The sequence below is a fragment of the Gallus gallus genome, chromosome 6 (assembly GCF_016699485.2).
Source record: "Gallus gallus isolate bGalGal1 chromosome 6, bGalGal1.mat.broiler.GRCg7b, whole genome shotgun sequence".
In the NCBI taxonomy this organism is placed as follows: Eukaryota; Metazoa; Chordata; class Aves; order Galliformes; family Phasianidae; genus Gallus; species Gallus gallus.
Genome location: NC_052537.1, coordinates 10,214,934 through 10,238,951, shown reverse-complemented (window position 1 = coordinate 10,238,951; position 24,018 = coordinate 10,214,934). Strand labels below are relative to the sequence as shown.

The window sequence follows — 24,018 nt, the reverse complement described above, 5'->3', positions numbered from 1 at the left end:
TGAGATGGGTTAAATTGCGATCTAGCAAGGTGCTGAAATGTGTGCAATGATGAGAGAGTTACGTGGGCTCTACTGGCTTCTGAATTTAATAGCTGTATGGATATGGATAAAGCTTTCCTCAAGGAAGAGCTCTGACGTTCAGCAAGCAGTGCTCCTGTACCAAAGCCCTGCGATGCAATGAGCAGGCTTGCACCTACCATGTGTTGCCATTGCCTCACACTTAGAAAACCTTGCGAGGTTCTAGAATGAAAAGTTGTGAAAATTGCTGTTCCTTAATTTACTATAATACTTCAGTGATGGTTCTAGATTTTTTTTTTTACTTAGCGAACAGCTTGAGCATTGCTGGTGTGTGTAATATACTGAAGGCTCACAAAAATCACAAAAACAGCTGCTGAAACAAAATTTGTGATGAACAAGAGCTCATCAGATCTAGAGGTGCTAAGGGTGCAATGCTGCATTTGCTACATGATAAACAAATATCACAACGTGAAACACCACAAAGGTTCAAAGGTGAAATCAAAAATGCATTGTAGTGGGTGAGCACACTCAGTATTTTGCAATTTATAATCAGGGTTGGGTGAGAACAAATGACTGAGATGGTGGGTAAACCTTCTGCATCCGTGGGGAAAAAAATAAGCTCTCTGAACAGCAAGCTGGCCAGTGAGAAAACAACTTGCTGCAAGTGGTTTTCCAAGCAAAAGATTCAAAGCCTGGTGGGATTGATGACACTTTGCAAATAAGCAACTGGAGGTAGGATCATCAGGGAAAAGGGCTTGGAAACCCCTGTTCTCTGGCCCACGGTGGGGGGTCAGAGCCCTCAAAACATGCCAATCCCTTAGAGAGAATGTCTTACCCACTGGGTCACATTACCTTGCCAAGCTCAATAATCCAGATGCAACCACAAGCCTCAAGAAGGCAGACTTTGGGCTGGGAAGGGAGGAGAGAGTTGTATCTCAGATCAGGCACTAAACAGAAGTGAAAATTCTGTGCATGAGATGAATTAATTATAGTAGGAATTTAAATCTGTGTGTCCTTTCCTCAGCCTTTGAGAACCAGGCTGCTGCTTATTCCCACAGGCTTTTATGAAAAGCTGAAGGTTTGAAAACTGTAAACCTTTTTTTTTTTTCTCCCCAGGAACACCATTTCGTTGAGGAAAAACCCTCAACAGCACTTGAAAAGAAAGAGAAAAGAAAATGACTTTATTATTTCCATTGTGGTGGAAACAAGTATTTGGTGTCTTCTTAAGGTGTGAGAGTTTGTGCGTCCGTGGCCAACTGCTCAAGTACTCCGAGCCTTTATTCCTGCATATAAGCTGATGTCCTGCTTAGAGTGGAGATTTACAACCTGCTCACCATGGGGGTTGCATCAGTAAGACATGTGTTCTCCTCGTTCTCATACATTAGCTTGTTTTGGGAGGGGAAAATGGCTGCTCCCTTCAAAGAAATCCCGGCTTTTGCTGATGCTATCTGGCATTTTCACGGTGTCATCATTTTGCAACTCATTTCGTGATCCAGGGCAAATGTGCGTCAGGGCACTGGGGTTTTGGTATACCACAGACGTCATCTGCTTCTCAACTGCCGCTAACTTGAGGAAGTTGTCAAAAATACAAAGGGTTTCTCCTACAGAGGAAAACACATGGCTTAGAAAGCAGTGGGAGCTGCCTGTTTTCCTTTTTGGGTGAAGAACAGGAATTTTCAGAATTTGGTCAGAAAGTGGTTTGGGCTGTGGGAGAAGTTGGACTTTGATCCCAGGGAAAATCAACTTTGAGATAACAAGCTCTACAAAAACTCCCCATTTATTTGGTACATTCATTTGTTTTCAACTATGTATGTGCACATAATGTGAATGTAACTATATATATAAAATGTCTTCCATCCTTTCCTCTTTGTGACCGTAGCAGGAGGAAGGGCCTTTACAGCAGCCACCAAAGGACTAAGACGTGTGACAGAGGGAACAGCGTGTTCTTCCAGAGCATGAAGCTTGGCTCTGGTGCTCACTTCAGGTGGTTATATGCGTGGCATAGATGCCACGAATGACTCACAGATGACTGCAGTACTTAAAATTTCCTACAAGGGGTTGATCTGAGGTGAACAGATAGAGGAAGGAGACATTATATGTAGCTCTGTGGACTGGTTCTTCAAGGGTGATGCAGAAGTCATTTGCATGTGAAGTTCTCCCTCTGGCAAAGCTTAGTTTTACAGCAAAATATTCTCAGGAATTCTGTTATATTGTGAAAGCCAGATGAGGGAGGCTGCCTGAAAGCAATACAAGATGGCCAGTGTATCTGGCAAACTAGAAACTTCCTGATGTATGTGTGAACATGACCAAATACTATCTAATGTGCCAAACTGCTCTGAAAGCACATTTGAATCAGAATTAAGTTCATGCATCTGGGCCATCCTGCAGCTGCTTCTACAGGAACGTGTTTGGGTCTATAGTAGCCTTACTTTCAAGCTTGACCTGTCTTCTGTTGCTTGTATCTCTTTTGGAGAACTAGAAGACCTTCAAAAGAAACAGCTGTGGTTCTTATAGTCATCAGTAGTACTTCCAGCTTGTTTCAGAGATGCAGCTTGCCCATTCTCTTTCCGTGCTGCAATTTGAAAGGTTGAATGGACTCAAGACATGCCAAAATGATGCACATTTGGTATCACTAAAATTTTCAGCACTTACTGCTTGTCACCATAAGCAGAGTTGTAACCACACAGGTGCTGCATCAGAAGAGAGAAAAGCTGGAGCCAATACTAGTGGAATCATTTGACCTGACCTCAATGGCAAGGGGCAGCCCCATGATGTGAAGGCTGGAAGTTCCTGTGTCCAAGGGCAAAAGCTTTGGAAAACTCAGAGGGTAAAGTAGCCATGCGTTTCTCGAGATCTACATTCACTTCTACTTTTAGTGGCTTGGACCAAACCTTAATGTAAGCAACTGCTTTGGCATGTTGCACTAAAATTTTATCTGGATGGTGTCGCAATGTCCTTTGAGCTGTGGGAGAAGACAGTGCTTGAAATATGCATGTTTGAGCAAGTTCAACGCAGCTTGCTTTTGCTGGAGCCTGACTTTCTTTCCTGGACAAAGCCAGAGATTTGTGGAGTCTAATAATGTGTCAGCAAACCAACTTGGCATATAGAAATGAGAAGGGCGAGTCCCTGTTCCAGTTGCATAAAAATGTCAGTGTGTGTGGGGAGTAGATGAAGGTAAAATTAAGGCCTAGTTTATTTTCTTTCCTTTAAAGTGTATTGTGTTTCTTGCTGATGAGAATGATTTCATAATTACAAGCATATGGTGAAAATGTCTGGGTATCGGTAGAGAGTTGAGATCTGAACTCAGGTCTGGTCTAGACTATATTCCTGTGGTCGTACAGTAGGTAAATCTTGTGGCACAATTTCTTGACTTTTTAACACGAGAAGCACTGCCAGCATGTGATGACCCAGATAGACCATTGGTGATCTCAGAGAACATGGTCTATTTGCTTTCTAGTTTTGCCGACATGCTTGGGGTCAGCATTTTGAGCCATACCCCGTAGGCATGTCCTAGACATTTTCTTCTGACACCAAGGAGAATTGATGTAACTACTGGTTTTCAGGAATGCAAGCTTTAAAACAAATAATCAGAAGTTAAAAAACTTGTTGTAAAACTGACAGTTCATGTTTTACTTGTTAACGTTGTTCCAAATGTAAAATTGGAGTGTGCTTTAAAATCGTTACAGTGCAGTTCCCCATGAGGCAAAATGCCTTCAGTCTGCTGGGAATGACAAACAATAATGGCAGAAGGAAAGTCAACAGGGCTAAAATTAAAATACTTGTGTTTATAATTGCTTTTACCAAGTTCCTGGAAGGCCCCTGTTTCAGATGCAGGATCCTGTAGGGTTAGGTGAAATAGAACAGAGCATAATCCCAGTCCCAGAAGGTTTTGAGCTATGCAGGTCTCTTCCACTGACCAGACTTCCACTGACACACTTGGAGACCATGTTACAGACATATCATTTCTAATTGAAAAAAATAATTTATAGATTTTTTTTTCAACAGCAAATTATATTTCTTCCATCTTGTTAATGACTGTTGGATGGACAATGCAGAAGGATCCCTTTTGCAGGACAAAAAGGCTACAAAAATAATAGAAATGAACGTCTGCAGCTGAAGAGTTTGGCTGGGACTTGAAAAGTTTGCTTTGGGTACGAGCCAGGTCCTGCTGAGGTCTGCAGGAATTTTGCTCTTGGCCTCAGTGGGACCAAGCTTTCACCCTTGGAGGCCATGTCCTGAGGAAGAATTTAGTCTGAAATAGTTTTCAAAACTTGTATTGTTTGACTCACAACCAAGCATTTTGTTGAGACCGAGTGGCTTTGTATTTCTGATTGACTCATGTTGCTCATCTTAGCATCCTGCAGCAGTGATCTCTCAAGGAAATCCAAGTGTGAGAGAGGATTGCATGTAAGGTTCCTAAACCAACAGCTTCTTGCAGGTCTTCCCAGGTGTCTGCTTAAGCTGTATATTTTTGGGAGGAGATGTGCCTTGGAGCCCCAGCACATCAGCACACTGCACTGAAGCTATGGCTGTGACCTGTGGCATGACTGGGATATGCCCATCCAGACCCTGGTCATCTTTGATAGACCCATCCCTCCATTCTGCATATGATTCTGTGATTCATGGTGAAACAAATATTTGAAGGAAGAACAGAGAACTAGTAAAGTGTTTTGATTTATACCTCACATGTATGCCCTTCCTTATTACCCCCTTGGTCATTTTTCCTGTAGACCTCAGAGACCACATTGAAAATAACCACTATCAAAGTGAGGTTTGTGCCATTCTTCTTCTTCTTCTGATTAGAGCTAGGATAACACATTCAAATAATAAGTCTGAAGCTGGGCATGGGTGGGACAACACTACTGTACTCTTAACACTGCATGTTCTAGGCAGATTTAACATGCAGGTCTTGCATTGTTGGACTGCACAAGTGTAGTAATGTTGGATTTTACTGCTCTATATCAACTTGTGATGAAACGTGGTGACATCAGCAGAGACAAAGGTCCATTTCGTATAAAGCTTGCAAAAACACCAAGTGCTTGTTTGGTCATTCAGAACACAGAGCTGGGGAAAACAACTTGCTCAGTTCACAGCCCTGAAACCTCTGGAGATGCGTGGCTGGGTTATTTCCTTGATATTCTGTGATATTATGACCTGTTCTAATAGCACAGGATCATAGAACTGTAGGAGTTGGAAGGGAGGATTATTGAGTTCCAGCCCCTGCTAAAGCAGATTCCATACAGGAGGTTGCACAGAACAGCATCCAGACCCAAAGAAGGAGACTCCACAACCTCTGTGATCAGCCTGTCACATTTAAGCAGTTTATAGTTATCAAGATTTAAGATTTTCCTCCCGAAGTCAATTGGTTTCATAGTAGACCCCAACAAATCAGTATTTTTGTTTTGCTGAAATGGAGTGTGATATCATTTTAATGGCTCCTTTCTGAAAACCTTGAAAGCTGCTTAAGAAACAGATTCACAGTGTATGGGCTCGAAAACTATCCCGTTCTGGTACACTTGAAGTTGTCGAGCACAGAGTGCATAATTTAGAATTGAAAAGAAAAAGATGTATCTGTGAATTAAGGACTGCAATACAGGAGCTATCAACCACCAAGAGGCTCTTTTAACCTCAGCAGAGCTGTGCTCTTTAATGTGTTTTTGTGGGGAAGAAGAATAAAAAGGAAATCTGAGAAAACTGATCTTTATTTTTAGAAAAATAATTTCTTTTTGCTAAGGAGGACTTTTTATTTTCTGTGCTCTAAATAAAGCAGTGATATGGTCCTGTTGTGCCTCAGGCTATCCGCTTAAAAGAAAAGGCTCCAAAGATGGACCATCTGGAAGCCTGTGCAAGAGCACGCCAGTGCTGTTTGATGTGGAAGAGCATCCTTTGGATGTATTTTTGAACACTGCTCAATCCGCTGAAGTTTTTTTTTGTGTGTGTTGAGCTGATGGGAACATCTCAGAGGATTTTGCTTCATGTGTTAATGCTGCTTGCTTCTTTTTTCATTAAATGAAAGCTGGGAAGCAGTGTTTCTCTCTAGAAGCACTTTCGAGATCTGCAGGTGATCACAACGCAAAGGGAGTCAGTTGCACATTCTTGGCCAGATCTGCTCTTTCCAGGGCACAACAAGAACTTCCTCCTCTTCCCATTTTTTTCTGGGATGCCTGGGATCTCCTTGGTTCCTGCAAGGCCAAAAAAGTTCTCTGTTTTGTTGTTGTGGTGGTGTTTTTTTGTTCAGGACTTTGCCTGATGTACTTTGTTTCAGTGCTGCATCTGAGATGAGGAGAAATTCACCCCTGGTTCTGGGATAAGGGGTTCACCCCCACCCCATGCAGTGTTTCTCTGAGCTTATGTTCTCAGATGTTCAAGTCCCATCCCTGCACATACCGGTGCCCTTTTGGCTCAACCTGCACATCTGACAGCCTATGCACTTTGCCCTCCCATTAAGAGGCTACTCGTGTAAGGAATTAGGGTCTTGTAGTTACAAGCTTCTGCAGGGAAACAAAACCACTCTTTTCTTTAGATGAATGTTGGACAACTCTTTTTTGTTTGTTTGTTTTGATGGAAACTTGTGAAATAAGCAAGATCATCTCCACCTCCTAAAAGGAGCTCTCAGTGCTTCGTGCAGCCTCCAAGAGATTACTTTTGTTTTTATTTGGGGGGGGGAGGGTCAGGGATGTGGGCCAAAGTGGGACGTTTGCGAGCTGGTGAATCTTCTGAAAAGGACAAGTGTAGGCACTTTGTCTCCTCTCAGCATGGCCAGCGTGGAAAGCAGTGAAGGACTAAAGGACATCGCAGTGTCGTGGACATTCGTGCCACTAACTGCTGTTGCTTTCACCAGCCATATGTACAGCTGCGTTCTTTTTATAGTGCTGCATATGGCACTATCGTAATTGAATTTTTCTTAATAATTGATCTGACCTGTATCATTCTGTTCATTTTAGGAGAGCTAATTCAAGCAGATTGAGATTAGGACTAAAAATATGGTTTGGTTAGCGGAGGAACCATAAAGAGCGCGACTTCACAGTAATGATGACACACAATCTGTTTTACCCAGATAGGCTCATACTATTTATATGTAGCACACTGTCAAGGCTGGTGCCTTGTCTGCCTTGCAGTAGCTGTGATACATGGAGTAGTGGCAGTCCTGTGCTGAAGAGCACTCTAATTCCATGTTTTGGGACCTTCCCACCTTATCACTTCCTCTAGCAAGGCTGTGGGGTCCAAGATTGCAGCTGATGGCCCTGTCTCTGTTGTAGTAACTCTCCAACTTGCCCATCCATGTGAGGAATTGAATCTGCACTGTCCCAGCCCTGGGCAGGGGAAACGCGAGTCTCTAGCATGGTGAGCTTAGCTTCTCACAGCAAGCTATGGAAATAGCAATGAAATTGGAATAGGTGAGCTGGATCCTGCCTCATGTTTAGAAATGAAAACCCTAGGGTAGTCTCTGAATTGCCCTTTGCTGAAAAGGATTTTGGCTGTTTGGTTCAGACTCCCGAATGTAGGAACGGCGGAGGTGGGACTGCAGACAACTAAGAAAGTTAGAAACGGCCCATACGATTAGGATGCTGCAAAACGAGTGGCAGCTCTTTCTCTCCCAGAGCTCTCGGCTGCAGCTGAGTATCTGGACCAGACGTTATTTTTGGCAAGAGGAAAAAATACATCTCCCTTGATACTGTGCAAAAAAAATGAAAGTAAATGTTGAGACATACACGAGGGCAAGGATCTCCTCTGTTGTGTGGCAGCAGTGCTTTTAGAACTGAAATCCACTTGCTTTGATCACTGATTAAAAAAAATGGACATAAAAGGGATTTATTGTGAAATAATGGATTTGATCCCCAGTAATCCTTTCTTTGGGATTAGACTTGGAATATTATTTTTGTGATCTGTGGAATTAGACCATGCTGGCATGACAGACCAAAGCACGTGAGTTTAACTGCAGGATGAGGCTGAGCTGCAAACAGAGTGAATTACTTGCACAGAACAAAGCAGCTGATAAATCTACAGCTCTGTATTTAATGACGCAAGATCCACATGCAAGCATAGAAACAGAAAAAAAAAATCCTAAACTGAAGGCAGGAAAGACCCCTTCTTCCCAGCTGACACTGCAGAGAAACACTGTGATCACAGAATCATTGAATCATAGAATGGCTTGGGTTGGAAGGGACCTCAAGGATCACCGAACTCCAACCCCTGTACCATAGGCGAGGTTGCCAACTGCGTGATCTCTGTGGACTGCTGGCTAGAGCTTCTGGTTTGAGTATTTTCTGCCACAAGAACTACAATTTATAGCTGCTCCCAATGGAATGACTGAGGGACTTAGAATGTCGGTGCAAACTCGGTGCAGGTCTTCATGTATGGCCACAATACTTCCCAGTGAGATTTGGCAAGCCCCAGGCTCGCTGCCCAAACAGTGCCTGCGTGCACAGCTCCTTGGTCTCCCAGCACACTGCTGATTTGGCCTGATGTGTGCTGAGAAGTCCTCCTGAGTGGTTCGTTATGGGTATATTATAACAAAATAGGTACAAAATGTGCTATGAATCCCTGGTATGTAACTTTGAAGTCCCAAACCTTTCACAAAAAGCAACTGCAAGGAACTCCTCTCACTTCTCCTGCCAGATTTTGACTCTGAACTCAAAGTGGGGCTGGAGATGGCTTTTAAAACAGAGGGAGAGTTCCTTTGTGTTGTGCTCTGAATCAGCTGATCTTCAAAACAAAACAAAACAAAACACAAAAGCTGTGGGACAGAGAGCAAGCGAAGGAAAGGTAAAATATCCCCTGCCAGACCCATTCCTGCTTTCGCTGCTGGACTCACAGCCACACTTCTGTTTGCAAAGGTCACTCCTGCAGCAGGACATGGCCCAGGCTCCTGCCTTGCACAGCCGTGGGAGCTGCTGGGCACATCAGTACCCCTAAGCATAACCCAGGTCTGCTTCTAGTAGGCTTGCTATTTCAGTCCTTTGAGGACTCTGCTTTTTCCTCAGGGCTTGCTAACCCACAAAGCTGCCTGCTCTGCCTTGAGAGCTGCTGGTGCAGGACTGCTGCTCCGGCTTGGGACATTCATAGAGCACTGGGATTCCCATTAAATCTTCTGCTACTAGCATAGGTTTCCCTATTAAAAAAAACTGCAGTACATCTTGAAACTGGGCAAGCCACACCATGCAAACTCTTGGGAAGAAGCTGGTTACAACAGCCCATGTTCCAAGTCTCATGATTCCTTCGTAGGATAAAAACGTGTTAATTATCTCCATTTTTTGATTTAGAGGGAGGGAGTTGCTTTTCCTCACAGCAATGTATATCGAAGGGTTACAAGTGGTGCACGAGGAGTTTGTAATAAATCCTGCTTGGCAGTTATTCAGAAGGTTTCCTTGAGTACACTGTGTCTGATTATTGCAGCTGACAGCTCTGTACACGGCGTACAGCAGACATCACCTGGCACAGCACCACTGTACGCCACCTGGCAAAACTGGGGCAAAACTCAGAGGCAGCCATGAGAGTTTTCTGCCACAATTTGTGCTGAATATTCCCTCACCCTACCCCATTCCCTGATCCTTACTCCCTACCTCACACACATGCTCTTGGATGAAGTGCACCCAATTTTTGCGCACAGTGCAAATCTGGTAGGAGCGGCTGACATCAGCAGTGTCAGTCCAGAGGGACCTTGAGAAACGTGGAGATTCAGCCAACAGAAACTTCCTGAAGTTCAGCAGTGAGACATGCAACGTCCTTCATGGGGAGCAGGAAATCCTCATGCATAGATCCAGGCTGAAAGCAGCCGGCTGAGAGGCCTCAGTGGAAGGGGCGCAGGGTACGCAGTGGGTGCTGTGTTCAATGTGAGCCAACGTGTGCTGTCACCATGCAGAACATCCCATCTGGGGCTACTTGGGAGCAGCACAGATCAGAAGAATTTGTCATCTCCTCTACTCAGGTCACAGCTGGATACCTACAGGTGTGCAGCACCACAGAGGACTTGATGGTGTTTGGAGTAGATCTGTGGAGCATTCTGCCACAAGGCACCAAAGGTGCAAAGCTTCCTTGGGCTCAAAGGGATTTGGAATGAAACCACTGAAGACAGATCTTCTGGGAATACATCCTTGGGAAAATACATGCATTCAAATTCATGCTGATACACCCTCTAACTGGGTGATAGGCTTGAGCTGCAAATTGCCTGTTAGAGCTTTCTGGGGTGGGAGATCTACAGGTTTGTTCTTCAGTAATAAGTGCACATTAGTAGCCCCTGCTGAAAGCATGATATGGATGCAGGTTTGATCTGTAGAAATTTCCTTTTTCTTCAGCATCTTCCTGGGAAGCTCTACTTCAGTGACGAGGGTGGAAGATGTACGGAAACCTGCAAGTTTGGAGAAAACTCAATTGGAAGTGAAGGCTTTGGATAGTTCACAGGAAAAAATGGGATAGAGTTTTGCCCTGTGCCCTGAGTTCACACTCAGCAGGACTGTGAAAATATAGCTGCTTTGGAAATCCCTCACCTTGGAGTCTCTCCAAAGAGAGGACTCTAACTTGGTGGCTATGGCTGTGTCACCCTTCTGTCTGTGTCTTTGAGCTGGCTTTGTTGCTTATTCTCTCTGCAAGCTGAGATAGGAAGTGAAGCTCCAAGATGATAGCCCCAGGAGCAGGCAAAGCAGGGAAACCTTCTTTAGAGGGATGATGTTCCATACAGAAACACACAGCTCTCTTCCGGGTGATCTTATCTTGCTTTCACAGTCATTTCAGATGTTTTGGGAGCAGTTGAGCAAGACATGGTCATGGGATGCTGGATACAGTACATCTATTGGAGGGGTTGATCTACACATAGAGATGATTTTTCTTTTTCCCAAAATGGACCCGTTGTTCTACAAAATTTGCTTCCTAAACTTAGCAGGAGAGCACCAATGCCCTTTGAATTAGTGTGGTTGGAGGAAAGTGTCTAGGAGAAGTCTCAGATTGGCTGCAATCAGCAAGAGAAGCGCATGATGATTTTACTGGGAAGTCTCCATTATTGCAGTCTTGCTGTGCAGATCTTTCAGCTGTGAAAATACAAGAATTTGCTTTGGAGATGTGAGCCATAACTCTGCAAGATGATCTTGTGACCAGAGGTGGGAGAACCAGTAGCAGGGAATTCTGTCTGCAGGTCTTGGATGGAGGTCACAGAGGAGGAGCACTGGTTGCTTCCACGCCCATCAACCCTCTTTTTTAGTGGTGAATGATAGTTCTCAGAGTTAACAGCTTATTTATTTAGTGAATTCTTGTTTTTGAAAAAAGCGAAGTAATGGGAGGAGGAAGCAAACCACAAATACTTCCTTTCAAATGTCTGTGTTATCAAATATTTGGAAGTTTGGAGTCTGATAGTAAGGTCTGAATCCATATTCTTCTATTAGCAACCACAGCTTGACAAATGAATCCACATGCAAGGCATTCTGTAGCTGGGCAGTGTGGTCAAACTCCTCTTCTGCACCAGCTTTTTTCAACCCCTATTTCATTTCTAGAATTAAACTCTGATCCAAAAATGCCTATTAACAGAGTACTGATGCTTGAGAATGCTGATGGTGTTGATGAGTTGGTGGCATACCTGCATTAGGGATCTGTGCCAAATGTAAGTTACATCTGTAATAACAGTTTTGCAGCTCGTGGTTTGGGATGTCTGGAATAAAGACCACACAACATCTGTTTGCTTCCAAGGAAGTGACTCTTCATAGGCAATAAAAACACACCTTTGCCTTGAATTCAAGCAGTACTAATAGAGGAAACAGTCGTCTGCTGGGGAGGCTGTGAATTTTGGTGGTGAACTTCCAGCTTGCCAGCCTGGCATCCCACTTTTCTGGCACAGCTCATCATAAACTTGTTTTCCTAGGGATTTCCACACCATCATGACCTTTGCATGAAGCCAAAGGACACCACAATTAGAGATTCTGGTGTTTGCCGATCATGGTATGCTTTTTTTTTTTTGAGCATGTTTTCTGAATACCTGTGCATGTCATTTTTGAGTGGCTGGGAAGAGGGTAGCCAAGGTCAAGAGACAAAGCAAATGTCCCAATGCTAAAGCCCCTTAGCCCACTGGTGTGCACAGTTCTTCCCTGTGTGTAGAACATAGAGAGGAAGCTCTCTTTTGTACTTCATACAGAATATCCAGCCACTGACAGCGTGCACAGGCGGAATTCTCCAAGTTCCCTTTAGAAGCCAGGTTTCTCATTGCAAGCATGCCTAAGAATGAGCATGTGGAATACCTGAGAAAAATGGGGAAGACCCTAGGTATGAATGATGCAAATATAAAAGACCATAGAAACTATAGAAACTATAGAAAATCAGAATCTTGAAAAACACACTCTATTGTTGAGAAAAGCTCTGCAAAGAGATCTCTGTCTCAATGATAGTGTTTTCCTGAAACCTAAGGGCATTTCTCCTGCTTTGTTTCATAGCATTATGCTTTAAAATTAAAATTAAAATTAAAATGCTATTTAGCTTAGCTTGTCACTGCATACAGCAAGCTTTGAGCAAGAGAATTGCATTTCAGGCCTGTAGTATAAGAGGCAAACAAGTCTGGAAATCTGGATCATATATCCTGCCATTGCACCTGCTGCTAATACTTACAATAGCAGAGGTAATTAAATAAATTCCTTTCTGCCACCTCTGTTTCTGCTCCGCGGGGTCAGTAAAGGACTCATCTAATGCAATGATACTCATTTCATTTTGCTATCATTTCCTAACTCCAGGCAGCAAAAGGGCAGCAAAAAAGACATCAAAAGGACATCCATGAGGAGCTGCCCAAGACATGTGCTTTTGATTGCTTGTTTTTTCTTGGAAGTAAAGGAGAATGCCCCTTTCCATCAATGGAGCCAGTGTTCCCCAGTTGCTGTTTACAGGGTTTTCACCTCATGCACGGGGTTGCCTCTGGTTATACTCATGCAAATCTCTCTGTGCCACTTCAGCAACACCCTCTGCACCAGCTGTGATCAGTGCTCAGGGTGGTATCTCAGTTGTGCTTTGCTGTTTGTCAGCCATGCTCAGTGTGGTTAGCTGCACAGAAGCTCAGTGTTCTCTCTAATTTACCGTTTATCACAAGAAAGATTTCAAGTACTTCCAGATAATTGTGGTTTCTGCCAGTCTAGGTGGTGTTTCAGCCAAATGCGTTGCAGAGAAAGACACTGTATTTTGAAACTTTCTCACTTGTCTTCTCAATTGCGGTTCTCAGAAACTCCTTTTGATCACTTCCCTTGCCCTGCCTAACAGATGTAGTGCTAACTGCTGCGCTTTGTGAGTTGCAATTGATTGCTGCTGGACTTGAAGTCTCCTGTTTCTACCCTGAGTTTTTCTCCTTATTTTTCCTGTAGTCTGCTTTAGCATATACTGATAGATGCTTCACTTAACTCTGACCATCTTCTGACTGCTCTACTTTTTTTTGTGGCTCCCTGGTGTTCATCTGTTTTTTTTTTCTCAAGTCTTAAGTTGGTCTTGAAAGAGTCGTATACACACACTTGGCTGACCTGCAGCCATATTCCCAACCTCTTTGCTGCCCAAGCAGTTAAAAATAAACTCAACACACCCCAAACACCCAAGAAAGTTGACTGAGTTCTTCTAGGGCCTGTTCTAGCTTAGGAATTCTTGGTGTAAAAGGATGCCTTCAAGACACTGGTATGACTCCTTGGGGCTGTGTTTTTGTTTCCACACCATGCTCATTGTGTTTGTAGTTCACATTTTTTTCCCTTCCTGTAGAGAACAGAGGAGGTGCTGAATTGTGCTTCAACCAAGCGGTCATTGACTTCTCTTTTTCTAGAAGCAATGTACACCGTGTTATCAGTTCAGGCAGTTGCTTTTGTTTACTATAGATTTAGTCCCAAAGAGTTCCCTGGTGAATATGTACCTTATGTGAGAGCCTGAGTCAATGTTCAAGAGAGAAAGAGACTCTGGAGTGTCTTTGAGCCACTTGCTTTCCATGACAGAAATGAGCCAGCTGAGGTTTGTTTCTCTTTGCATCAATCAGATTCTTCTTCCCTTGTTAACTGCATTTACTGCATGCTTGTCCTGCCGAACATCCAACCTGTAGAAGATTTGGTGGAGAGGTTAGTGGGAAGGAGATGCTCAACTTGAGAAAGACACAAGAAGACATTTTCAGTTGGGGAAAAATGAGAAAATTTCGCAGAAATTTCACAAAATTTTTGAGGTTGGATGGGACCTCTGTATATCATCTTGTCCTCTGCATGTTGGCAACATCCTCTCGTCTTCCAACTGTCTTTTCCCAGTAGGGATTCCTCCTCCTCCTTTCCATGTGTGTTTGGTCTTTGAGGCATGAAGATTGGAACTTCCTAACTTCCTGTAGTCTATACAGCCATGGTCAACTGTCACTGAACACAAGGGAAGACCAGATAAGCACTCCTGTTCATCATCAGGATGGATATTTATCATATAGGTCGGGTAACCACAACAAATCGAGCAATCCCTTTGGAGTTCAATCACGCATGCAAACCTGAGGATGTGGGATTATGTCTGGAGCTCTTCTCCAATGTAGTTGTGATGTCAAACTTGAAGTTAGCTCTCAGTTGCAGGAAATGGCTGGATGCCAGAGATTTTCTAAGAGAACACAAGCTGTCAGAGCTAAACTTTGGGAGCCTTTTTCTTTGTGTAGGATAGGATCATTACTTTGTTAAATCAATGGAGAAGTGTAGATGGGAATATATACTTTCAAAAATGTATGTGTTCAGACCCCTTGCTAAAATCAACTACCCCTAGCAGATTTAGCTCTTGCAGGTATTTCATATCTGAAATCTGGAGAAAGACTTCTTTTGTTTCCAAAGAAACCTCTGTCCTCTGCTTCCCTTTGACTAGATTTAGGACATATAACATACTATGAGCTGTATGCATTCTTTCCATTCTTCCATTTATTTATTTATTTGTAAGATTGTAAGTCAAAGTGCTGAATTTCTTAGGGAGAGACTGGAAAGTGGAGAGTGCCTAATTTCTACTGGTAAACAGAGTACTAGCATCTGGACAGAGTTACAGCAAGCAAAAATTTTATGCAGTGTCTATGGTTGTGAAGAATCCCAGTTTCTTGACCATATGAGGCATTCAGAGCTTCAGCAAGAGAGAAAGAAGGCTCAGCTTTTTATTAAAAGTGACTTTGATAGAAGAATAAAAGCAGACCAACAGCCAGAAATGTGTTGTCAACATCAACATCTGCTCTGCTGGCTGTTTTACTAATGCTGAAATCCCTCGGCTGTCTGGTGTACAGGTGAATGCCCTTGTTTTGTCTACAGGACCATCCCATGCCCTTTGCTGTTAGAAGTGGACCATTTGCACATTTCAGTGTTCCTGAAATGGATGTCCTTTGGATACTTTTTTTCACACTGCTTATATGAGCCAGTGAAATGTTGAATATTGTCCCATTTACAGCTTCCATCTGCTGACTTGAGGGTGTGTTCATAACTGATAGTGTAAATCCTCAATCATCCATAGCAGATGATGGAAAGAACTTCTTCATTCTCGCCAATCATTAGCATGTCAAACATTAGTGTGAGAACACATACAACAATCTCAAGCTTAGTTTCCATTACACACTGTTTTAGTTTCACATAGACAATTTTCTTGCCTAAATGAAGCAGTATTCTGCTTAGTGTTGCGTGATAGACATGATTTCTTTCTGTGACCTGCTGACCTTGGAAGCAAGGTCACAGCTTGCTGATCTAGCAAGCCCTGATTTTAATTCTAACCCATCTCGATCATGCACGATAGTTCTCAAAGATACCTACGTCATGACCTCAATGTTGATGATCTGTTTGATTAAAGAAACAGTTTCCACATAGAGAAACAGCTACCAGGGAGTTTTCAGCCTTGTTAGAGCAGGAACCAAATAAACCACAATATGCAAACCCCTGCAGGCAACCTGGGGTGTGATGCAGAGCCTTCAGCCAATGAATGTGAGAATGCAGTGGCAGAACAATAACATGATAGAAGCAAAAATATTCATTTGTAAATGATTACCTTCCCCAGGGCTGCCCTGGAAGGAACATCTACACGCCAAGGGGATTCTTGACATTAAAACAAACATTAAAAGTTGTTTATTTGCATGGAGGTAGAGATTGAACTCCCGTTGTCGATATTTAAATACTGTGTATCCAATTCTGTTTTCATGCTGTACAGAAAATCTTATTGAAAGAACAGAAAACAAACAGATGTGTGTTGGAGGTAGAAACACTGCTCTGGTGACTTCTGGTGCAGCTGCGCCTTGGAGATCACCTCAAAGCTTCCCTTGGTGCATTTCTCTTTGGTGCTCTAAGGCCAGTGTCTGCAGGGCTCTCTGTGGAGTCTCACCACAGGCCATTCTTTTACCGCAAAAAGCCCTCCCTGCTGCTTGGTGGGACACCAAAGGCTGGGAGTGAATGTATTATTGGCTTCACGGTTTTCCATCTGGTTTTGTTGCCTGACTTCGGAGAGGGTTTTGCCCTCATTCCTGAGGGCTGCCACTGTTTCCATTTCTCGTGGGTGATGGACTTCCCAACGTGATGCAGATACCTGATCACTGCAAAAGGAACATCCTCTATGTCTGTTTGGGTCCCGGGTGGAAAAAAATTCCTCTGTTCTCCAACACACTTGCTTTTCTTTTTAAAAACATAATTAAAGAGTAGAAGATGAGAGTTAACAAGATATAAGAACAATGCATTCCTGTTGATTCTTTAAACCTTTTGACATCTTGGAAACATCTTCCTTTTTAATTGCAACTTACAAGCCAAATCCTTTGTTCTTTGATAAGGTCTCAGAATTGGATCTTGCCCTTTGCCCTGCTCACAGAATCTTTCTTCCTGCAGGCAGCAGAAGAATTGGGCCAGGTCTAGCCTACAGCTTCAAACATCCAGTAGCGAATAGAAAGGATACATTTTGTTTTTCATTTTTAAACATCAATTTAAATAAATTTTAAAATTAGGAAATACACTCCTCTATGCTTTAAGTTTATTATGTCTAATGTTGGTCCCTGCGTGAAGTTTTTAAACCTTGAGATGCGCTATGGCCATGTTGGATTGTGTTGATATGCTATGTAGAAGGTGAACAAGCGGGCAGAGCATTGTCTGTCTTCCACTGAAGACCTCATGGGAAGGTACGTGCAACAGTAAGCTCTTGTCTCACAACTCATTCCACATCTACAGCAAGATACGAATTCCTGGACAGTAAACAAGCTCATTCTAATGTAACATTATAATCTTCTATTATTATTACATTCTATTGTTCTATTATTTTGCATTCATGTAACTTATATTTATTTAGGACAATGTTTCAGACCATGTCCTCTTTTCTCTAAACCATTCTATGAAGGAATTTGTGCTTATCGTTGACTTAAAACTCACCTATAAACAACATAAGCACCAGAATATGTGATAGTTTTTTAAAAATATATTCATTGAAGTGTCCTGAGGTCCAGTCTGTAGCCTGCAGAAGAGTCAGGTCCTGCTGTATCCTGCTTTCCAGTTGCCTTCCAGCACATCCCCATGGCCAAATTCCCAGGGAAGCCAGCAGTTCCCAGATGGATGATCCCATTGCAGCAGGAGCACTCAAGAATTGCGTCCATGAGGTACACCAGCAAGCATGAAGTTTCCAAACTGCCCAATTAAACCTGTGCCTAACCCCATCCCTGCCAGCAGCCCCGCAGAAGAGATCATCAGCATTGGCACTGGAGGAGGAGGTGACAGCAAGAAATGTTTAGCCTCTTCTTGCCACATGCCAAAATGCTAATGCAGTCCATATGTTCCTACATGAAAAAAAAACCCAAACCAATATCTTATGCAAACCAGCTGTCCCTCAATTGGCCTTGGCACTTCCACATTGTTTTACATTTTTTAAGGGAGGTATAAGGTTAATTTAAAAATTCCTGTAATGGCCCTTAGAAGTGCACTCAGCCCAGCTGAATCCTTTCCCCCAGCTGTACAAGCACCTGTGGCAGGATAGGTGGGGCTAGGGGCAGGACTCTGTGGCTAGGTGAGGAGGACATCACAAAATGGATGGAGCCCTGCATAGGGAATGGGGTTTGCTGTGCTGGCACTCATGGGTGGAATCCCTACTGGAACTGCTGGGGGCCTCAGTCAGCCCTGGGACCGCAGAGATGTTGAGTGTGGTTGAAGCTGAATGAGCATTCTCATGCTGCATTTATTTTTTCTTGGGGTTTCAGAAAGTCTCTTTGTAAAAACGTCTTCTGTTAATCATGAAGTGGTGGCTAATAAATGAAAAAGTGCTAGGATTTCAGTTTCCATTTGCTGAAGTTCACTGTATTCCCCAGCATGCTTCCAGAAAAGCACAATAATGCAGTGGTTAAAACCAAGTACTCTACTACAAAATGTATTGCTGGCCAGTACTAGATAGAAGGAAGTACTCGATATAAAACACTGCCTGCCCTCCCTGGATTGGTACTGCCTCCATTATTTTGGTCCTAACAGGTTTGTGGCCATCTGAGAAATGGAAACTGAACTGCCCCTGATGTCAAACAGAAGGAATCCTACACAAATAAGGATATTCGTTGTATTTGCATTTTAGCTCACAAACTAGGACAAAATTCTGGCTTACTGCCTCTATGGAAAGGCAACCCAATTTTTTTTCCTTGCCATTGCAGACTTCAGGAGCTCCATGCTCATTCCTCAGGACTTAAGCAATGTTAGAAAGACTGCTGGAAGTGTCCTAGTCCTCCTTACCACTCCTAGGTTTCCAACTGCTACTGTGGTTGAATAATCCTTAGCAATGCTCATGAAAACAGGTATGGCTCTATTTATTCTCCCCATCCTTCCCTGCCTGGGGCAAGGTCAGGGGCTGCTCTCCACCCCTCCTAGTGGCCTCCAGCACCTCCTCATCCCTTGTGGTGGGTCCTGCAGCACCTCAGGAGCACCTCACTGTCATGCACGTCATGCCCAACATGCATGGTGCTGGCTGCTTTCATGCTTCCAGGGAAAGCCCAGGAGTTGCTGATTGGTCGCCCAAACAACAAATTTCATAAGGCCTCTGAAGAGCAAAGTCTCAGAAGCTGTAAGAGCACCCAGCTGAAATTCCCCCGTGTTCTTTCCTTGTTCTTATGCCCTTCCATATGTTTTTGGCCACAGTTCAAGACAGTATACTGGGTTTAGTGGACTTGAGCCAATACAGCCATTTTCATGTTCTTCTGATGCAGGAAATCAAAGAGACAATTCCCTGTGAAGATGGACATAATGATCAAGGCATTGTGCATTTCTGCTTTACATCCTGATTCATGCTAAACGTTTTGTGATGAAGCCCAGAGTTCAGAGATGGAAAAAGACTTGTGTGGAAGTATGAAAAGGTGTTCTGTTTCAGAGAGCTTGTGTTATTAGGTTTCTTTGTGGAAAAAAAAAGAAAAAAAAAAGACTACAGGGTATCTCACACCCCATAACTCATGAACTGAGTCAGTGAGAAACACTGACAAGATAAAAGCCTCTTGCAGCAAACTGCTGAATAAGCAAAGAAATGCATGCAGTTTTGCAATATATTCGCAGTGTATTTTGCCAGCAGAAGAGGGTCTCAGTCTCCTGGGAGATTCACTTGCTGCAGTTTGGCTCCACTTCAGGGGTGAGGGTTTCGAAATTACTCACAGCCATATGCTAACGAATCGGAAGTCAGGCAATGCTATTGAAGTACGTTGCAGCTTATCCCCTTTTAAACCCACAGACGTTCAGAGCAGATGACTTAAAAATGAGATCTTAACCACTCTTCTATTCTTTTTTTTAACCAGTGTGATTCAAGCTTCATTCCAGTCCTGCTCTGGTCCTTATTTTAGACTTTTTTGCTCGTGGCAGACACTAATGACTCGATTATACAATCTTGGCTCTTCACTGTGAGGAGATGAATGGGCTTTAAGTATTGATCTTACACTCGGCAGAACCTCACTGGTGAGGTACAGATCCAGAGGGGGAAGATAGTAAAACACCCTAAGTTCAATTCTGTGTTTTAACCGCATGGAAATGTATTTAGTTCATCTTTTAGTTCATCTTTTCCTTGCATATCTAGATAGCTGAGATACCTAGAGCCAGCCATTCCAAGCAATGCTCATCTAGCATGATGCTGTCTGTCTGGGAAGCTGTCTGGGAAGCTGTGGTGACAGTAAAGCAGGCCTTTCCTCCAACAAGGAGGCCTTGTCTCCTCTGCAGGCTTTCCTCCAACTGACTTGTGCATCTCCATCAATGAAGTGGACACAAGAAGCTTTAAAATGGGTTGAAAAAGTCTGCTGTGTATTTTCTGATAGGGGGAGGCTTGGCTTATTTTTCTCCGGATTCTTATATGAACACCTTTGTTGTTTTTTTTTTTTCCATGGAGCTTTCTTGGCCAAACAAATGATTTTATTAATACTTCTCAGCAAAAATACAAGCAGATACTAAATTATATCCATTCTGATTATTTGACCTTTAGTTTCTATTGACAAGAGCAAAGTAAATAATTTCGGTAGTGACTCAATGCTGATTTCAGCCAGGAATAAACAAGAACACGAGACTCACACTATGAACTATATGCTATTAAATCAGAGATCTAAAGCCATCTAAACAAAAGCACTGATGAAAAAGGAGTGATGATTCTCCATGGCAAAATGCTGCTCTTACCTCATCTTGCAGTGGGTTTCGCTAGCATGGATCTGCCCCGTTGTTATAGGCTTAAAACACTGTGAAAAGGAACTGAATTTGAAACAGGCATCTTTCCTCCTGACCATCCTTCAGGTCAGATTTACAGACAAGCCCTTGAGCCAGCAGCTACTTTTAGGAGGTGTGAATGGGAAGCAAAGCTTCTGGGAAGCCTGGGTGGTTCTTGTGCATATTTATATGCCTGAGTATCTACATATGAAATCTTAAAAACAAAGCCACTAAATTCAAGGTCTGGATTCTGAAAAGACTTGTAAGTCTGCAACTCTTCAGAACTTACCTTAACTGGATATGTATGTAAGTTTGCAAGATAATAGCCCAAATTACTGGTGTCTGCACATGCATGCCACCAAATCTGCAAGACAAAAAATGCCCTCTGCAAAGCCAACTTTCAGTTTATATTACAAACCTTCCAGGCTTTAAGTCTCAGAAGTGGGCAGTGGTTTGCACAGACAGGTGAGGAGGGGTGATGGTGACAGGAGGCCACCGGGGTTAAGGGCCAGGGCTGAACAAATAAAACCTGGTGGTAATTACCGGACTAGTTGTCAGATAGCCTTTGACAGACTAGGTGTTGAATGTTAATGGAAGTTGGGACCTTGATTAAATAAAAATAAAACTAAAAGCAACTAATAACTTGATAGGAAAAATGACCTCTAGTTGAACAGGATAATATAAAGCATTGAAGATCTCTGTTACATTTGCAATAAAGTAGCTGGCAATTTATGTGAATGCTTTGATTCCATCATTTTGAAAGCTTTTCTCAAGAAGCTGATTCCAGCTAATCAGATTTATCTCTGCTTTGGGGAACAGGTAGGATTAGAGATCTCCAGAGAACATCTAGCGTTAAATAATCAGAAACTGATGATGATTTGGGAAGACCTGTGGCACCATGCACATGTTTTGTCTACTCTACTGAGCTGCCCCAAAGAGGATTCCAGACCCAGCACCTGCTTTCTGCTACCATGCGTAGTCATATACCAGAATTCATGGAACTACAGGCTCCAGTTTTTTTCCCTGTTTTAAACCTGTTTTGTAAAGTTCTGTATGCCTGCTGGCAATTTTATGTGAGAGAGCTGACTCTGGATGTTGCTCTAAAGAAAGTGTGGCTCCAAATTCAGCATCTTCAGTAGGTAAATACAAAGTGCTTGTTAAAATACCAATGTAGCACCCATCTCTGAGCTGGCTGGCTTTGGCAGTCCACTATGCGATTTCACACAGCACATTCCAGTTCACAGTTTGAGACCATGCCGTGGGACTTGTTTAATTTTCTGATGTCCCAAGATGGCAATATTTACAATACTTCTCAGTTTTGCTACAATAAACAGATACTTCTAACACTGGGATGAGAAAAAAGTCTTGTGGTAGGTGAGGACTGGAAGCTCATCTGCCAGCACCACCGTGGAGCCTCAGTCTGCAGGAGCCTTCATTCTCTAGACCAGCTGGTCCTAGAAGGACCAGACTGTTAGCAGATTGAAGTGAGAGCAACAGGAAGCAAGTTGGGTCCTTCCTTTGGACCTCAATGGTCTGTCTCTAAACAATGTGGCCCAAAGCCACATTGCTCAAATTTCCTGGTAGGAAGATTTCAGTGCAGGATAGTACAAACTCCTCCCTGATGTTCAACTCCTGTTTGAAAACAACAAACAAACAAAACAAAACAAAACAAACAAAAAAACTTTTTTTTTTTTTTTAAGTCAAAATGGCTGATTTCCACTTATGGCATCAGAAGGATAGAATGCTCTACTCAAGATGGGTAGTGGCAACATAAAAACAGCCCCAAAAAAATGACCCAACAAAATTCACACCCATAGGCAACTCACAGGATGAGGTGCAAGCCACAGGGCAGAACTTGGATGCACTGCTCTGCTTTTCTGCCTTTGCCACAAGCAAAGGCAGTGTGAGTACATTTTCCTCCAACTAACTCTCACTTCACCATCAGCAAAATGGAGACAAGAGGCTTTAGAATGGTTTGATGTCAGGATATTCTTTACTGCTGCTCAGAAATTTTTCAGTGGAAACCAGTCTCTAAACATTCACACGGGGATTTGCTGGCATTTCCCAAAGCCTTTAGTAGGATGTTGAGGGATCCATAGATTTGAATGTGCTGATAAATATCTCCTGAGCACCCCCACCTTCCTGCAAACCAGCCGACAGACAGACCAGGCATTTTCTTCAGACACACGGAAGGGTTATTTGAAGGAAAAGTGCCAAGAGGGAAAGCTGCCTGAAACAAGAGGAACAGCCCTTTTCATGAGTCAAGACCAGGGAGGGCAAGACTCAGTGATCTGAGGCTTGCTTTGCATTTCACAAAATGGCTCAGGTTGGTTTTAATTGGCTTTAGCCTCTTTGGATAGCTTTATTTTTCTCATTGAGCTTTCTTTCTCTCTCTGCACTGGGAACTTCTCTGCTCCTGCTCCCAGCTAACCTGCCTTAGGAGCCTCCTTAAAACACAGCTTTGTGACTGTGTGCAGAGCAGGGAAGCGAAATTCTAAGTCTCACTGCTTTAAAACTAGAAAGAATAATGCTAATAACTCACAACTAGTCCAAAGAGACCTCAAATACAAAAGAGCCCACAACTTCAATGAATAACTTTGAAGACTTCTCAAAAAGCCTGATTTTATTATAATGACTGCTATTATCAAAGAATAACATGTATGTCTCAGTCTGAGATAGCTGTGTGAATCAGAGAATACAAACTTAGCAGGCAATTCAATGCCTGATATAGTCGGAGGGTTACGGTAGCTGCCTGTGCTGTGTCTGACCTTTTGGTAGTTGCAAACTGGCCAGCTCTCCTGTCCCTCCCCCACAGGCTGGGACAGCTGTAAACATGTCTGTAATAAAGAGACAATTGTAATATCCTATTTATTTCCCACTAAGAACCAGCCCAGTGCAGGCTTAGGTGGTCATATGGGCCAGTAGAACATGTCTACGTCTTCCTACTGCTACCAGGCCACTGCTCAACCTGGGCCTGGAGGCACCCTGGGGTATAGGGCTCTTCTCCAGCCCCTCTCTCAGCAGGGCCAACACCAGGGCTCCAAGCTGCTCCAGGCTGTGTTCAGCTATGGTGGTTTAACCCAGCAGGTGGCTCAGCACCACAGTCATTTGCTCACTCCCACCTCTTCTCTTTCCAGTGGGACTGGGGAGAGAACTTTGGGGGGAAGGGTGGAGGAAGTAGAACTCATGCGTTGAACTAAAGCTATTTACTAAGATAGAGAAAAGGAAAACAGTTATGACTACATACGTATGTGTGTATATATATATATATATACATATATATATATACACACACACATATGAATGCACAGTGATGCGATGCACAAGCAATTGCTCACCATCCCTTGGCTGATACCTAACAAGCCCCCCAAGTGGAGGACAGTGAGATGAACTCCCATCACCT

At 43.2% G+C, this 24,018-nt stretch overlaps 2 long non-coding RNA genes across 2 annotated transcripts in view; one reads left to right on the top strand and one right to left on the bottom strand.

Annotated features, from left to right (window-relative positions):
- LOC121111166 overlaps positions 1-16,935 on the top strand; it is a 26,926-nt gene extending 9,991 nt beyond the window's left edge. Inside the window, exon 2 of the long non-coding RNA XR_005860861.2 lies at positions 1,135-16,935. This is a non-coding gene — a long non-coding RNA (uncharacterized LOC121111166). The remainder of the gene's footprint in view (positions 1-1,134) is intronic.
- LOC124418394 overlaps positions 5,703-24,018 on the bottom strand; it is a 26,412-nt gene continuing 8,096 nt past the window's right edge. The window contains exon 2 of the long non-coding RNA XR_006939677.1: positions 5,703-22,247. This is a non-coding gene — a long non-coding RNA (uncharacterized LOC124418394). The remainder of the gene's footprint in view (positions 22,248-24,018) is intronic.